General features: G+C 43.2%; 1 long non-coding RNA gene across 2 annotated transcripts; it reads right to left on the reverse strand.

The window, feature by feature from the left end:
* Positions 1-2,271: 2,271 nt before the first annotated feature.
* LOC308640258 lies at positions 2,272-16,311 on the reverse strand. Of its 2 annotated transcripts, none has more exons than XR_014020202.1 (3): positions 16,164-16,311; positions 2,696-2,761; positions 2,272-2,593 (listed from the first exon to the last, which is right to left on the reverse strand). It is a non-coding gene; the product is annotated as an uncharacterized lncRNA (long non-coding RNA). The 2 variants fall into 2 exon arrangements; XR_014020203.1 differs by lacking the exon at positions 16,164-16,311 and adding an exon at positions 9,428-9,535.
* Between the last annotated feature and the right edge of the window lie 1,012 nt (positions 16,312-17,323).

Raw genomic sequence — 17,323 nt, forward strand, 5'->3', positions numbered from 1 at the left:
ATCAGTTGTCTGACAGCCCCACCCCTCGGCTCCAGCTCTTCTCACTGAACCCCAGTAACATCACTTCTTATCTTTGCTCCTTTAAACCTAGCAATGATAATAATGGCTTCCCATTGCTGTTAGTTTCTGGGTGACAAACCCCATATTGCCAGCACCTCTGCCCAACTCCGACAATAACAACTTCATCAAAGTCTCTTGAACCATCTGAGATAGACTGTTGCCTGCCAAACTTAAGAATTCTAAACAGACTTGTAAAGTCAGCAGTCTCCCTCTTTGCAGGTGAGCAGTTACTACAATGGTTATTCATCTTCCAAAGCAATTCCTTTGCTCCAAGTGCTACAATTAAGTTCTAAATTTCTCAGGCAGAAATGACACCTTTTAAACTGGCCAGCACAGAGAACACTGGCGGCACTCCTAAAAGCTGGCAGAATGGACGGACTGCCACAATTCTCCAGGCAGGAGTCTGTTACATGTCAAGAATAAAACGCTTACAAAGAGATGCCACTTCCTCCTACTTCTCCTGGGTTTCCTCTCACTAAGGGCAAGGAATCAAAGCAAGCATTGTATTTTCACACGGAACACTGAGAAGTTGTATCGCAGCCTGGTGAAGCTGCCCTGTGGGCCACTTTGCTAGTTTCTCAGACCTGAGGATCTGCTTACCAACAGTGAAGGAAGACAGAAAGCAAGCCAACCATCTTGTATTACCAGCCACCTGGCCCACCAGCCTTCCTTCTATCTCCCTTTTAATCCCAGGGTAAATCTTCCTTCCACACTAGGCAAAAAAAAGAGCAGGATGAGAAAATTCTGCTCTGCAGAGCCTTGCCTGTCTCTTTAACAGTTCTGACTAGATTAGCACTTTTCTTTTCCACAGGAGAGGACAGGCATATGCTTATACCATAATCTGCTCTGAGCTCCTTCTCTGAATTTTTCTCTTACCAAGGCATATGGATTTGAGGTTAGATGTTAATTGAAATCACCTGGGAGTCTCTAAACACTCTCTCTTGCTATCACTTGGAACAAGTAACCTGAATATTGGGACATCCCTTTGAACAAGAACTGACTTCCAGGGGGTTGATAAGAACTGATGAGGCTTATGTCTATGAGCTGCTCCAAGGACTCCAAATGTTTCCTTCTGCAACCAGCAGGCATTCAGAGCTGACACAGTCGCTAGGATAAAGATGCAGGCAGATGCAGACCACAGTCTACAGAAAGGAGGCTCCACTCTGTGTCAGCCAAAGCTGGCCAAAGGGTCAGAAAGGTCTCTTCTTCCCATCCTGCTGGGGAAGCCAGTTCACGGACCAGAAGGCAAGTCCGGTAGGTAGTCCGGGGCAGTAGGATTAACAAAATTTGTTCACATTATATATAATTTCTGCCACTCCTTTTCCTTACTTTTAAGTTTTTTTTTTTTTTTTTTATTTAAGGATATTTTACTGAGGAACTCTGTAAACAGCTGGGTGGATATCAATCAATGTTAACAGTGGTGGTCTTCTCTGGCTAGTAGAAGTGTAAGTTTTACGTCTCAGAATCTCTGAAATTTTCTGTGAATATAGATGATTTTTATAATCAGGGAAAAACGAAGCGAAAACCTCTCTAAGCATTTAGGAATTTCAGTTTTCCACAAGAACCCAATTTATACAATTCTTGAGAACTCAAAATCCAATTTCCCTTTTTTACCATTTGTATATCTTAAGATTTTTTCCCCAGTAGCATCACCATGGCCACGGTTATTTAAGAAACCATTCAGGGGCTGGGGATGTGGCTCAGTGGTAAAACCCTTGCCTAGCATGCCTGAATTCCTTGGGTTCCATCCCCAGAACTACAATAAATAAATACATATATAAGTTCACCATCTGGGAAGTTTTTTTTGTTTTGTTTTGTTTATTGGTTGTTCACAACATTACAAAGCTCTTGACATATCATATTTCTTACATTAGATTGAAGTGGGTTATGAACTCCCAATTTTACCCCAAATGTAGATTGCAGAATCATGTCGGTTACACATCCACAATTTTACATAATGCCCTATTAGTAACTGTTGTATTCTGCTACCTTTCCTATCCCCTACTATTCCCCCTCCCCTTCCCTCACATCTTCTCTCTCTACCCCATCTACTGTAATTCATTTCTCTCCTTGTTTATTTTCCCATTCCCCTCACAACCTCTTATATATAATTTTGTATAGCAGTGAGGGTCTCCCTTCATTTCCATGCAATTTCCCTTTTCTCTCCCTTTCCCTCCCATCTCATGTCTCTGTTTAATGTTAATCTTTTCTTCCTGCTCTTCCTCCCTGCTCTGTTCATAGTTGCTCTCATTATATCAAAGAAGACATTTGGTATTTGTTTTTTAGGGATTGGCTAGCTTCACTAAGCATAATCTGCTCTAGTGCCATCCATTTCCCTGCAAATTCCAAGATTTTGTCATTTTTTAGTGCTGCATAATATTCCATGGTGTATAAATGCCACATTTTTTTTATCCATTCATCTATTGAAGGGCATCTGGGTTGGTTCCACAGTCTAGCTATTGTGAATTGTGCTGCTATGAACATCGATGTGGCAGTATCCCTGTAGCATGCTCTTTTAAGGTCTTCAGGGCAACTGGGAAGTTTTTAAAAAAAGAAAAAAAGAAGAAGAAAACCATTCAAAATGTGAAAAGTGAGAATGCTATATTGGCTATAAGGTCAATGTTTTCTGGTGTACCTTAATTGAGATAAATTTTTAAATCTTCAAGGTCCAAGTTCACTATTTTTGCATTCTGAAGTATTCCTAAAACAAAAGAACCAGAATGCAAATGTTTCTCTTTGTAAGAGCATGAGGGATCAGATCTTATGCAGTTATACAGCGGGGAGAGCACAGAGAAAATAGGCTGGTGTTCCACTACGAATGCCAGCCAATAAGAACTTTCCGGTTTGACACCAGAGCTATGGGAAAGAAAGCGGATGGTTGCTGGCCATTAGCTAAAGGAGCAGGCACACCAAGAGACCTGCCTCCCACCAGGCCGTGGCTGCTGTTCACGATGACACCTGATTTCTCAGTTTTGCACCATTTATACTACTGAAATGTCTTTTCTAGGAGCTAGCCTTTCTCATAATCTAGGATAGCTGAACGTGTGCTATTTTCACTGTCTTGCAGTGTTGAGATATGTTAACAGGGAATCTTGGAAGCCATAAACATCTTTACTAGCTTTAGGAAGCTAGTAAATTTAAACAAGTGATTCCTTTAAAGTATCCCAATGTAATGGCAAATGGTCTCTTTTCTAACTTCAATCTGCAAGTGCTTTACAGTTATAACTACCAGAGTAATAATAATCAACAGAGTGGGGAGTAGAGGGCACAGTGAATGGATCCTTAAATATCTCCTCTTGGAAGGGCAGTGAGCTAGGACACTGAAATGCCCTCGTGTTCAGTATACCAAAATGTAAAAAAAAAAAAAAAAAAAAACAGTGAATAAAAATAAAGTATAAAGAAACAAAAAGTATATATTTTTCACTGTATGACTTTACTAGCATTCTTTTCAAGATCAAGTTCAAGATTCAAGACATTTGCAAAAACCATGAGACCAAACTAAAAATGGAAGGGGGAAAAAAAAGATAGGTTTTTGACTCGTTCTGAACTGAACATAGCTAGATGCTATATAATACAAATTAGAAAAAGATTATTTAAAAACTAGTGTTATGTGTTTGAATGAGGTGTCTCTGTTTATAAAAGACCTGGCCAAACAAGAGCCTCCATACATACTACCATCACAGACAAGTTTATGGTTCAGATTACAATGAAATTTTGAAAGTATAGGGGAAAGGTGACCTAATACACAACCTTAATGTTAACAGAACACTGTATGGCGACCTTAATTAAACAAAAGTGTCAAGTATTCCTCTTAAGACCTCTTGTAATAGTAGACCTCAATAGCAGAAAACAGAAAACAGTGAGGATCGTTTAAAAGAAGATTCCAGGGGCCAGAGGACAAGTGACTACACCTTAAGGTGGTAATTACAACATGAGTAAGTACAATCAGGCCAGACTGAAGGGCTCCAGGAGGTACTTCAAAACCAGCTTATAACCATGGCAAGTGAGGGGGTAATCCAGCTCCTTGACTGGCTATCTGTGGGGATAAAAAGAAGCTGGGCTTCCCAGGCAAGAATAAACAAAAAGTCCATTACCAAGGTGACTACTAGATACCATCATTGCACACCTCACACACCACCACAAATGTTTATGTTCCCCCCAAATTCATTTGCTAAAATCCTAACCCCCAGGAGCTGACATTAGAAGACGGAATATTTTGGGAGGTCATTAGTCTATGAGGACTGACTCCTCAGGAATGGGATGCATGCTCTTCTTACACAGAATCTGCTGGACTCTTTAGCTTGAACTTCCCAGCCTCCAGAACTGTGGTGTGCAAACTATCCAATTTATGGCACAGGGCAGCCTGAATAGATTTAGACAATTGGGAACATTGTCCAAAGGAGGTCTGGCTTATCCATCTCAAATTCAGCTTAAAACCTTGAGAATCCAGAAAACAGGCTTCTGCCATAAATCAAAATTCTAGAACCACCTCAAGAAGGCATAGGAAGTCAGAACACTGGAGTTCTACTGCCAACACTCCTGTGCTGCAGATGAAATCACTTACCCTTTCTAAACCATCCTCAGCTAAAAACCAGAGAAAACATCTGCTCTTTCCTGACTTCACAGAATTAGAGTATAAAACAAAACAGAAAAAAATACATGAAAATGCTCTGGTTAAAATCACACTGCATGTGCATGGCATTTTACTATTTGAAATGTGGGTTTACCTTACTTTTATAAAAGCTATATAAATGTAGGTTTTCCCTTCAGCTGATGAGTTATACTCAAGATTTTTTTTTAATATTAGTAAGGTTACAATGAAGGCAGCTAGAAACCAGGAGAAGACAAATGCAGGGCAGTGTGGGGAAACTGAGTGCAGGGACCAATTATTACGTTTATCTCACTAGTTCCTAAAGGGTTGCTGTGCAATAATGGGTAAAAACATTAACTATGACTCTCTTACTAGTAAATGGTTGAATCAGAAATCAAAGATTTAAAAAAAAATCAGTCTTCATTTAGTATGTACAAGGTCCCGTGTTTGATATTCAACATGCGCCCCCCCCTGAAGAAAAATAAGTGAATAAATAAAAATCAGGGAAATGCATGTTTCAGAAAAAAACGGATGCATTATCGGACTTAAAGTAGTAAGCACTAATAAAGCTGAAGTGAAAATATATGGTGGATAGCCACAAGAATGCTTCTCAAACTGGAGTTTAAGAATCTTGGAGGCATATGGAGTTGGAAGAAGGGTGAATCAAGGGTCATTGATTTTGGCAAATATTAAATGTGATAGACGATGCACAAAGCAACTAATTCACAGTGGTCCACAAAATGTTCAGCTAGCGGACATCTGTCTGTTGGTTTTACCTACTCTGCATCCATTCCTCTTGCTGGGGAGTAACTCCCTGGGGGTACCCTCTTAGTGAGGCAATAACCAAGGCAACTACCAGCATCCAGTCTAGGCCTGAAAGACATACTCTCAGTAGAGTGGGAACTGCCTGAGAGCAGTTCTCAAACCTCCTGAGAAGATTCATCAAGTGCCAATATCTGGGTGCCCAAAGCCGCTCCATCTGAAGCCTAATTTTCAGCCAATTCTGGGAACTACACCACATCTGTACAGTAACCTCTCTTTTTGTTTAAAGTAGTCAAATTTCCAAAGACCTCTAGCTGATTAGCTTTTACTTCGATTCTAAAAAAATTCATTTTCTTAAAAAGGATAAAATTTAATTTGATGGGTAATTAAACTTAATTTTATGGTAAGACAAAGAGGTATAATATGTGGTCGAATATAAAACTTATGTCAAATATTGGACTGTTTTTTCAAGATTCTAAAAGAAATACTTCCTCCTGACGGGTGCATGTAGTGGCACATGTCTGCAACCCCTGAGACTTGAGAGGCTGAGGAAAGAGGATCTCAGGTTTGAGGCCAGCCTCAGTAACTTGGAGAGACCCTGTCTCCTAATTTAAAAAAAAAAAAAAGGAGGTTGGGGATGTGGCTCAGTGGTTAAGCACCCCTTTCAACTCTCAATACCAAAAAAGAAAAAAAGAAATACTTCCTCCCACTTCTCACTCACCTCTCTCCCATGTGAGTTCCTTATTGGTGAGCGTAAGAAGCACTGGTATGTGGATAAGCTGTCCTTAATTTATACAATTCTCCTAACTTGACAAAAGCTTTAGAGCAAGTTTTGTAAGCTCTCTAAGGCCCACAGGATAATAGTACCTAACTCACAAAGCTCTCATCTCACCATATGACCAGAGAAGTATGTAGCATTTTTCTGTAAAGCAGAGTTTTTTTGGTTTTCTTTTTTTTTAAACCAGATATTGAACCCAGAGGTGCTTAACCACTGAGCCACAACCCCTGCCTTTTTATATTTTATTTAAAGACAAGGCCTTGCTAAGTTGATAAAGCTAGCTTTGGACTTTCAATCCTCCTGCCTCAGCCTCCTGAGCTGCTGGGATTACAGGCATGAGCCACTGCACCAGTTTTGAAGTAGAGTTTAACAGTCATGGCAAAAAAAAAAAAGGAGTTTGGTTAACATTACAAAAGCAAGCAGGCAGTAGACTGTTCTCCAAACTGGCTATAATCCCCTATGCCCATACAGTCCTGTGCAGTTTCCATCAAGAGGTGGGATCTGCTTCAAATCTTTGGAATCTGTCTGGGCTTGTAACTTGCTTTGGTCACCAGACTTGGCTTTAAGACTTTTAATTCTTGTCCTCAAGAAGCCCTGCAACTCTCATCCTCTGGGAACATGGTGCCTCCAAGAAAGGAAGATTGGTCTAACTGCTGGAAGAGGAGACTATGTGAAGCTCAGAGGTGACCCAGCTCCAGGCCTCTAGACCAATTAGCTCCAGTTCAAGTCTTCAGATGACAGAAGTCACATGAGTACCCTCAGGCCAGGCAATACCAGTGGAAGAACTGCCCTGCCTTAATTGTAAGCAAATAAAAATGGTGGTTTCGAGCCAAAAAGCTCTGGAGTAGATTACTTCTCAGTAATACATACTTGATAGACATGCTTCATGAATTATCATATTTCCATATTTTATATTCCATGCATTTCCTAAAATGTCCTATAACAAACTCTTCAGTCCTACTGTCTCAATCAAAAAGTAAATATATCACAGCCAGATATAGTTATTCTTCATGACTACGTCAATATTTCTAATTCCACATAACAGTGAATTGTATTTCAAAAAAGAACTTGGGATTTAGGGATCTAAATCATAATCCAAAACTTAAGTTATCCCAAAGTGAAAATTTACTAAAATTATCATAGTTAAACCACAAAAGAGGCAGGTGACGGATGAGTTGTAATTGAAGATATCAAGCTAAGAATAAAAAAAGTAACAAAATTGCTATAGTTTATTTAAAAACTAAAAATCAAAATAGTTTCCTTTCATTAGCAGTTTTTGTTCTGGCGTTTTTGCCCATATACTTTAATGACCAAAATCCCTGTCAAAGTCCACCACACTCTGTCAAGAAGAAATGGTTTCTTTAGGTCACCATTCATTCAGGAAATACTTAAGCAACACCAATTCTATGCTAGTGAGTTGTCAGTCCCTGAATACTTTTTTGGGGGTTGGGGAGTGTTGTATAAACAGAAATGGGGGGGGGATGACAAGGCGAAATTAAAGTACAAGCCTGTCTTGGTCAAGGTGCCTGCTCTTGTTAGAGAGTTCAGGTTTGGTGAATACGGGGGGGGGGGGGGGATCTGCCCTTATGAAGGTCTGCATCTGGAAGGGATGTTAGCATTTCAAACTATTATATTACAAACCAGTGTTATTGCCATCATCACCATTATTATTATTACTATTCTTATTACTATTAATATAAGGGTATATTATTACCCTTATCTCTTCCACCCTTTTGCCCCTTTCATTTGCTGCCACATGTCTAGTGCTCAGCTAAGCACTTGCTTCATTTAATCTTCACAACAATTTAGTAAAGTATTGCCCCATTTTACAGATGAGGAAAGTGAGGCCCTACCTGGATCAAACTAACTCAGACGATAAACTGGAGACCTCCATATCACTTCCAAACAGAATTCTTTATGACTTTTTTTAAAAAAATTGTTTACACTTTTATAGGAACTTCAAGAGATGAAAATCATCTCACACTGTAAAAATGAGACAATGTGTGTTTTAATTTAATTTTTTTTGAAAATCCACTTAATTCTGTATGGATTTTTCTTTCCTGTTGGTAGAGTCTAGAAAACATTCTTGTTTATTAAATATAGAAAACACTTTTAAAGTTACATGAGGAAGTATATTTCATTTCTCATTGAATACAACATGAACCGTGAAGGAAATTAAGCATCCCTGGGAGTGAGGGCTCATTTAGCAACAAATAAGAGATGTTTTCAATTATGCCTATTTTTAAAATAGCTTTATCATTTTTTTCCAATTATAAAAGCAGCACAAGCTAACTGGAAAAAAATTTCAAGAAAAGTAAAAAATTACACACAATTTTATTACCTAGAAATAAGTTCCCATTATTTGGTGTATCTCCTTTCAGGTCATTTTCTTTAGCTATTTATAAGGCTTTTGTCCATCTTAGAAAATGCCCACTATAATACTCTTCTTTGTTCTCTCTTTTTTTTTATTTTTGAGGTACTGGGGACTGAACCCAGCTACACTTCTTCCCTTTTATTATTTTGAGACAGGGTCTCTCTAAGTTGCCCAGGCTAGCCTCAAACTTGTGATCCTCCTGTCTCAGCCTCCAGAATCACTGGATTATAGGAGTATGCCAACACACTCAGGTATTCTCTTTTTTCTAAACATCATCCAATACAATAAATATTAACCTGCATCATCCTTTTCATAGACTGCACAGTATTTCACTTGAAGACAGGCCACAATTGGCCTAATTAAGCCTTTATTAATAGGTATTTAGATTGCTTCATTATAAAAAACAAGGCAATGAGTAGTCTGGCATATACACCAATGCCCACTTGATCAACTGTTTTATTTCTTAGATATAAACTCAACATTTTTTTTAATGACATAGGTTTCTTTTGTTGTTGTTGTTGATAGACCTTTATTTTATTTATTTATATGCCGTGCTGAGAATCGAACCCAGTACCTTACACATGCCAGGCAAGTGCGCTACCACTGAGCCCCAGCCCCAGCCCTAATGACGTAGGATTTTTATTGCCCAAATTGTCATCTGAAAAAAAAAAAGTACCAAACTTAGCTTAAAAAAATACATAGGTGCTAAGAGCAATAACATATTTTGCAGCTCTAATATCTAGATAAAATAACAAAAAAAATTTAAATTGCATTTTATCTCTAAGTATCTAAAATATTAACTCATGCTTCTGATACTGCATTAGGTTTATGCTTGGAAAAAGAAAAAAAAATCCTAAAGTACCCAATAACTTCTAGCGGTTTTATTTTCAGCATGATGACATTTTGAATAGTTGAAACTCCAAGAAGAACTCACTTGCTGTCCAAGAAGCCGATCAGTAGAGAATGCTGAAAGGGAGGAAGAGGCAAGTAAACAAGTCAACCCATCCCAGCAGTTGCCAGGTCTCCAAATGTGCACCCTACACAATGACCAGGAGGCAAGGGTCAAGGGAGCAAGGAAAAGCAAAACTAAAAGAAGTGGCCCTCGGAGCCTCCGGGTAGCCAGATGAAATTACACACAGACATATATATCCACATGCTCCGCACACACCAATCCTGCAGCTAATCTCCAGGGGATAGGACACAAGAGGAATCTTTGTGTGCTTTATTTAACCAAACACAGCAGCAGAATGAGGATGGGGGAGGCCAGGAGGTAGGTCTCCTTCAGGTAAGACTGTCCAGTTAGCAGCCTGAGGGGCCAGTATTGATGGCGTCCCCTTCAAGGCAAAGGCTGATCACAGGAGCAGGAAGCACCAGACAGCTGGAAATGCACCCATTCCCTTCAAAACCATCATCCATGAGTGTCCCACCAGGGAGCTCTGTGGAAAACCAGGCAAGGCGAGAACATTTTTAGGAATAAATATAATTAACTGGTGACACACTCTAATACACACTAAGAAGGGAAGGCCACTCACTATGACTGATAACAACGTGCTGGAGTGAGAAGGAAGCATTACATCAGGCTGCCATACCTAAAGCACAGACTACATGAAGGGAAAAGTAGCAGGATGTGTGCATTTATATGGGGGAACTGGAGGGGTGTGTTGCTTGGCGATGCCACAAATCCGTGGATCTAATATTCCTCTAGGCATGAAGTGAGCTAATGAGGGCCCACAGGCCAAATCAGTTATTGTCTACACATGTCATGAACTAAGAATGTTTTTTTTAATATTTTTAAATAATTGAAAATAAGAGGAAAAAAGTACTCTATGGCATTTTAAAAATGACAGGAAATTCAGATATCAGTGTCCATAAGTCAAGTTTTATTAGAGCCCAAGCACAGCCATTCACTGCTGGACATAGTGGCAGAGCTGAGTAGGTGCACCAGACCTGGATGGCTGGAAAAGTTAGAAATACTTAATAGGTCCTTTACAGAAAATTTGCTGACCTTTGCTCTAGGCTATAAAATCCTATCGTTTTTAAATGGGTCATGGTTCCAAACCTGGGCAGGCTGGATGGTTTGGCCCTTGACTTGCCCACGATTTTGACATAACCAGTCACTGTCATCAGAAGATATCATCCATTGCTAAGAACAATGGACAGGTCTGATTGTCCCACAGGCTGGGGTACCTGCCTGTGGTAAGCAGGTGTGAAAGGATTTCTTGAGTTGAAGGTAGGATGGTTCCAGAATGCTTATGTGTGAATGAACCTGACTAAATGTTATCTCCTTTTAAAGATGAGAACGAAACTATCTTCAAAATGGCTACCACTTTCAGAGCACTTCCTAGGGTCCCAGGACTGAGTAAAGTTTTGTGCATTTATTATTCCATTTAATGACCACCTTCTTCAAACTCAGAGAAGCTTACTGGACCAAGAGAAGAAAACCAGAGAACTTGTAAAAAGAAGAGTCAAATCCAGATTCCAGTCTAAAGTCCAAGTTCATAACCATCATCCCAAATCAGCAGGCAGAAATGCTCATCAGGAACAGATGAGAGGAAAGGGGAAAGACCCCAGAAACAGAAGAAACAACTTTATTTTTAAGGCCATGAGCATTCTAAGTATTTTACTCATACAACTTACACCTTTTCAACATATAATGCCCTCTTTTAACATTTAAAGGAAAATATGATTCAGTTCTACAAGAAGACTCCTTTTCCTGTTGAGAAAAATGGACACAGATACCCAGTCGTGTAGGTTTCTTAATGATGGCAGAATGAGCAGGGAACAGGGCACACACATGTAATCCCAGGTACTCAGGAGGATCTCAAGTTCAAGGCCAACCTGGACAGCATCCTGAGATCCTTTCTCAAAACAGAATTTCAAAAAGGGCTGGGGATGTGGCTCAGTAGCAGAGCGCTTGCCTAGCATATGCAAAGCCTTGGGTTTGATCCCTGGTGTGTGTGTGTGTGTGTGTGTGTGTGTGTGTGTGTGTGTGTATGTGTAAATAAAAATAAATAAAAAATAATAAGAAGAAATTAGGCAAAGTTATAGGTGTATCTTCCACCCACTTAGTCCATGAGGTACTGTAAGGATCTCCAAAAGGAGGGAATTATGAAGCATTTCTAGGGGTAACAGACTAGAAAGTACATGTAAAGTTTTTTTTTTTTAATTTATTTTTTCAATTGTACACAATACCTTTATTTTGTTTTATTTTTATGTGGTGCTGAGGATTGAACCCAGGGCCTCACACGTGCTAGGCAAGCACTCTACCACTGAGCCACAACTCCAACACTTTTTTTTTTTAAATAGCAATCAAACCCAGTGCCTCTCACAGGCTAGACAGAGTTCTACCACTGAGCTACATCCCAAGCCCTGAACTTCAATTTCTGAATTTAAATTACAAATACAGAGGAAATGTTCGAAGGACTCTTGCCCACAGAGAGAACTCTGGTGCTGGAGGGTGGCCACTGTTTCTTCCTGGGCAGCATGCGTGTCTTCAGTTATGCCAAATGTACCTCCAAATGTCTACAGCCTGGAGACCACTCAGTTCTACCACACTATTGAAAACCTGGTTTTAAAAAGTTTTATAGGTTAATAGCTACATTATTTGAAAATAATGTACACTAGCATACGATTATGCATGTTTACTACAATGTTTATGGCTACCTAAATCTGGCTTTTAAGTCCTTCCTTCCTCTAGGACAAACGAGGGCTCTTAATTTTATACAAGAAGCTTCTAGGCAGTAGATTGAATTGGACAGAACTTTCCTAAGCTCATGTAAGACTACAGGACCAGGGAAACTCCACATAATATACAAATACAAGAATGAGAAGTTAGACTCCATGTATATGTGATAAGTCAAAATGCACTCTACTGCCATGAATATCTAAAAAGAAAAAAAAATTAAATATACACACACACACACACACACAGACTTCTAGCCAGCCTCTGAACAACTCTGCTAGATAGCCGCTGTCCACATGAGTAACTAGAAGGTCAGGCAGGTTAAGTAGCCACAGTGCATGAGAGAACCTAGGCTTGAACCTAGGTCTGTTTTGACACAGAAACTCTTTTCCCATCGTGTTCCCTTCAAGGCACAAACACATTTTCCTGGAGTGACTGCTTGCCTCCTAGTCAGATTTCACATTTGCTGGGAAGAAATAAGAGCGTGAAGCTGTGAACCACTTACTCTAATGGACGGCATGGGACTCGAGTCCCTGCTTATTCAATCTATCTGGTCTGAACTTTTAGATACAATGACTAGGCTGCAAGGCACCCAGGGCAAGCATGGCAGGCCAGCCTGCCCTTTGTGTATGTGCATGGCTCATCAACTGACAGGAAAGATCTGCTGTGGGAACAAAATGGAAGTGCTTCTGCACCTCTGAGGCCCACGGGATGAGGCTGAAGACATCTTTAAAGTACTGAGCTCAAAACTCTACTTTTTACAACTTTTTTCCTCCTGGGCATGAATATTCTCACCCCCATTTCATTTAATAAAAAGATGAATCTCTAACCACTCCTGGACTCCTGGAGGTCCACAGAGCCCAGCATAACCTTTATTCTAAAAGCATACTTCAGAAATATCCACAAAGGCCCACCTAATTTCATAGCCCTCAGATAAAGACCCATCATGAGCTCTCATATATTTTCAGAAGGAAAACTCAATTTTTTTGAATGTTTGTTTGTTGTTTACTTTGCAGGACTGGGAGTTGAACCCAGGGCCTGCACACAGGCTGGGCAAGCACTCTACCCCTGAGACCACAGGCCCCATTTTTATCTATTTTCCTCAACTAGTCTCTAATATTCTCAAAGAAACCAGGAATCTAAAGACTTGTGTAAATCACAAAATCTAAGGTTACAGAAGCTCAAAGTGCAAATCAGCTTTCTTACAGCTTAAAACTGTCTATTTCCAATTATGTTTCTACCTAAAGTTCTCCCTAAATTGGAAAGAACTGTCGATATGGCACAGGACTTGAGTCCATCCTACATTAACAATGACAAAATGGTTAGTATTTGAAAAAAAGGCCACTTCTAAAATTCAATAGGATATTCTCTTGCTACATATTATATGACAAAAAGAAAGTGAATTCTTTTTTTCTTTTTTTTTTTTGTACCAGGGATTGAACCCCAGGGTGCTTAATCACTGAGCCACATCCCCATTCCTTTTTATCTATTTTTAAATTTTGAGACAGGTTCTCGGTAAGTTGCTCAAGGCCTCACTAAATTGCTGAGGCTGACTTTTAACTTGTGATCCTCCTGTCTCAGCCTCCCAGGCCACTGGGAGTAAAATGAATTCTTAAATGTTCAACTCATAGTTCTGTGTCAATGCAGTTGTGAGGTAAATTATGTGGCTGACAATGCAGATTTTGAAGAGTTCATGAAAGTTCAAACCACGTGTTGCCCACCACGTGAGTCAAGAAGTTTCAGGAATGTTCATTTTCAGGTACACCTCAAACTTCAAAGTCTTTCAATCCCCTGTGGCCTTATTACTTTTATAAAACTTCTCATTAACAAAATTGTGAGTTTACCAAAAGAACTTATAAAGTGTTTGGTCAGGACTCCATCTATGAGTAACTGATAAAATGTTTCTTGGAAATTTAACAGTTACAAGGATCAGCAATACTTTCCTTTAAAAACATTAAAAGATTCTTTGAACTCACTAGATACTGTTTCAAAATCAATAAGATGATAAGATCAAGTGACAGGCAGCTTTTAAAAATATCTTTTCACTACTTGACAATCATTTTTCAAATAAGAAATACCCCCACCAAAATGCCTCTTGGGCGATAGACAACCAATTGATATGTTCAATATACTATTTGTACTACTTAAGATTTAAAGACATCTTTGGTTAGTTTTCTCTATCCAAAACCAAGGAAATGAACAGGGTCTGAAACCCAAGGACCACCGGCCTGCCCCTTAGGCCAATATTTTTTCAAACTCAGGAGGAAGGGGAAGGAAAGTTATACACCCGTTAATTTTTGCCTTTGAACCAAAAAGCTAATTCTTGAGCTTTAATTTTTATTTATTTATTTATTTATTTATTTATTTATTTATTTTATTATTATTTTTTTTTACTGGGGATTGAGTCCAGGGGCACCTTACCACTGAGCCACATCCCCAGTCCTTTACAAGACAGGGTCTCCCTAAATTGATGAGGCTGGCCTCAAACTTTCGATCCTCCTGCCTCAGCCTCCAGAGCAGTTGGGATTACAGGCATGTACCCCTACATCCAATTTGAGCATGAATTCTTAAGAATACTGCAAGGGTATTACTGAAGTTATGAGCTTCCCTTAATATGAATAAAAATTTACATATACCAGATTTTTTTTGTAGAGGTTAACTACACTTCCTTAGCATACATTTGCATTTACAACTCTTCCTCTTTGAAAGAACTGGGGAAACCCTGGAGAAGGGACCCAACTTCAGTAAGAAAACCGAAACCACCAAATTCACCTTAGGCAAGTAACTGCTTTATACAGGATATGAAGATGCAAGAGGGTCAGGAAAACTAGAAAAGAAGGACACGTCTCCATCAAATACCAAACCTGGGTTCAAAACTCTGCCAGGCTTCTGGTGCTAACTGCATAAATTCTCCTTGGAGGTCAAATCAACCGTTGTGGTGTCTGTTTCCTCAACTGGCACCTAAGTGGTGCCATTTATGAGAAAGTCATCGAAATCCAATCAAAGTGACTTTGGGGGCAGAGATGCCCTGGGATCTGCTGGGGAAGGTCTCACTCCACGCATGGGCGACGCTTCTTGTGGAGCACCACCACCTCCCCCTCCGATCCCAACTTCCTCTTACGACGGGGACGGTCACACAGACGGTTTCTGAAAACCAAAGACAAAATGAAACGAAAGCCCCCCCCCCTGTGCAGACCCCCGACGGGACCCCAGCTCGGGGGTGGGCAGGCCCGCGGGCACCGCCCCGCGAACTCCTCCAGGAGGTCGCCAAGTTTCTTTCGCCCTTTTTCCCGCACCCGCCGGAGCCCATGCAGCCAGGGGGCAGACGCGGCGGCCGGAACCGCGCGACCTGGAACCCGGGGCCTTTTCCTCCTTGGCCGGCCGCTCCCGCCGCCCGTGCCCGCCCGCGCCCGAGACGCGCCCCGGCGCGCGCGGGCGCCAACTTTGCCGGGACCCCGCGCCGCGGCCCGCGGCCCCGCTCCAGGCGCCCCGCCGCGCCGCGCGCCCCACCCCCGGCTGCGGTCCCTCCCCAGCTGCGGCGGCCCGGGCGCGGCGGGGGCCGCGACCACCTTCCCCGAAGGCCGCTGGGGCCCCGACCCCGCGCTCCCGCAGCCGCGGCGGCGCCCGGGCGAGCTCAACTGGAGGCTGGCGGCGGCCTCCGGGGCGGCCTCTGGGCGTGGGCCGGGCGGGGACGGCAGGGGGGCGGCGGGGCCGGGGCTGCAGCCCGAGCCGCCGCCGCCGGCCGCCTGGCCTCGCCCCCTCACGCGCCGGCCGCGGCTGTCCCCCGGGAGTGCGGGGAGCGCGGAGCGCGCGGGTCCCGCGGCGGCGGCGGCGGCGGCGGCGGCGGCGGCGGCGGCGCCGCGACACTACTCAGGCGTCGGAGCGGGCGGCCGCCTCCTCCTCCATGGCTGTTTACCCGGCTGCATTGTGGGAGTTTGACCTCCGCCGCCGCCAAGCGCCGCTCCAGCCTGCGCCGCCGCCGCCGCCGCGCACGCCATGGGAGCCGTGACTGACGGTGAGGCCCGCCGCCGGCCCGCGCGGCCTGGCGCCGCTCCCGGGGTCCCGCCGGCCGCCCCGCTGCGTCCCCCAGTCCCCGGCCGCCGCGCCCAGCCGCCGCGCCCAGCCTCCGCCGCCCTTGGAGCCACGCCGACTCCTGGGCCGGCCTTCCCAGGGGCCGCGCGGGGCACCGGGAGCGGGTGCTGGGCCGGCCGTTGGGCGCCGCGGGCACACGTGGGGTCCCGAGGGCTGGGAGCCGAGCGCGGGCGCGTGGTTCCGGGGGCCGTGGAGGGAGGTCCTGGGAGCGGCGCGGGCTAGGGAGCGTGGAGGCCGAGGTCCGGGGTGCCGCAGGGCCTGTGGGGTGGCTGCTTACAGGGACTGGGCAGGAGTTCCGGGGCCTGGGGGTGGCTGCTCACAGGGGTGACACCTGGAGGGGTCCCTCAGACAATAGGCTGGATCGCCAGGAGGCCTTGGAATGTGGGTGGGGACAGGGGGCTGCAGCCTGGGTCGGAGAGGAATGGCTGTGAATGAGTGGAGCGGCTGGAGGGCAATCGGAAGTGCACCCGGGAGGTTCACTCCTGTGCCACCCTTATAGGATGAGGCCACCAGGGCCATGGGGACAGTGTGTATGTATATGTGTGTGAGAGAGAATGTGTGTGTTGGGGCGGGTGGTTTGTCAGCTGGAATGGATTGGGGAGGGCTGGTTTTGTGAGCATTTGTAAGTCTAGGGACTGATCAGTAAGGGGACATTTTGGGGAATGGTGAACAGGCATGATGGGCAACTGGAGGAAGAATCTGGAAGGCTTCCTGTTAGGAAGGGAGGTCCTGGGGCACCTAGGAAGGGAAAGGCTGTTGGTTTTGATGCTATTTGTGAAGAGGCTGCTTCTGGACCCTGGGTCCCAACATTAAGGAGCTAGGCAATGGGAAGAACTGGGATAGGCCAAATGTGGGGACCCATAAGAAGTAGTGGGGGGGGGCAGTTAAAGGCCAGGGACTTTCATGGGGAATTTCTCTCTCTCTCTCTCTCTCTCTCTCTCTCTCTCTCTCTCTCTCTCTCTCTCATTTTTTGTTTTTGGTACC

The sequence above is a fragment of the Spermophilus citellus genome, assembly GCF_964194105.1.
Source record: "Spermophilus citellus genome assembly, contig: SCAFFOLD_91, whole genome shotgun sequence".
In the NCBI taxonomy this organism is placed as follows: domain Eukaryota; kingdom Metazoa; phylum Chordata; class Mammalia; order Rodentia; family Sciuridae; genus Spermophilus; species Spermophilus citellus.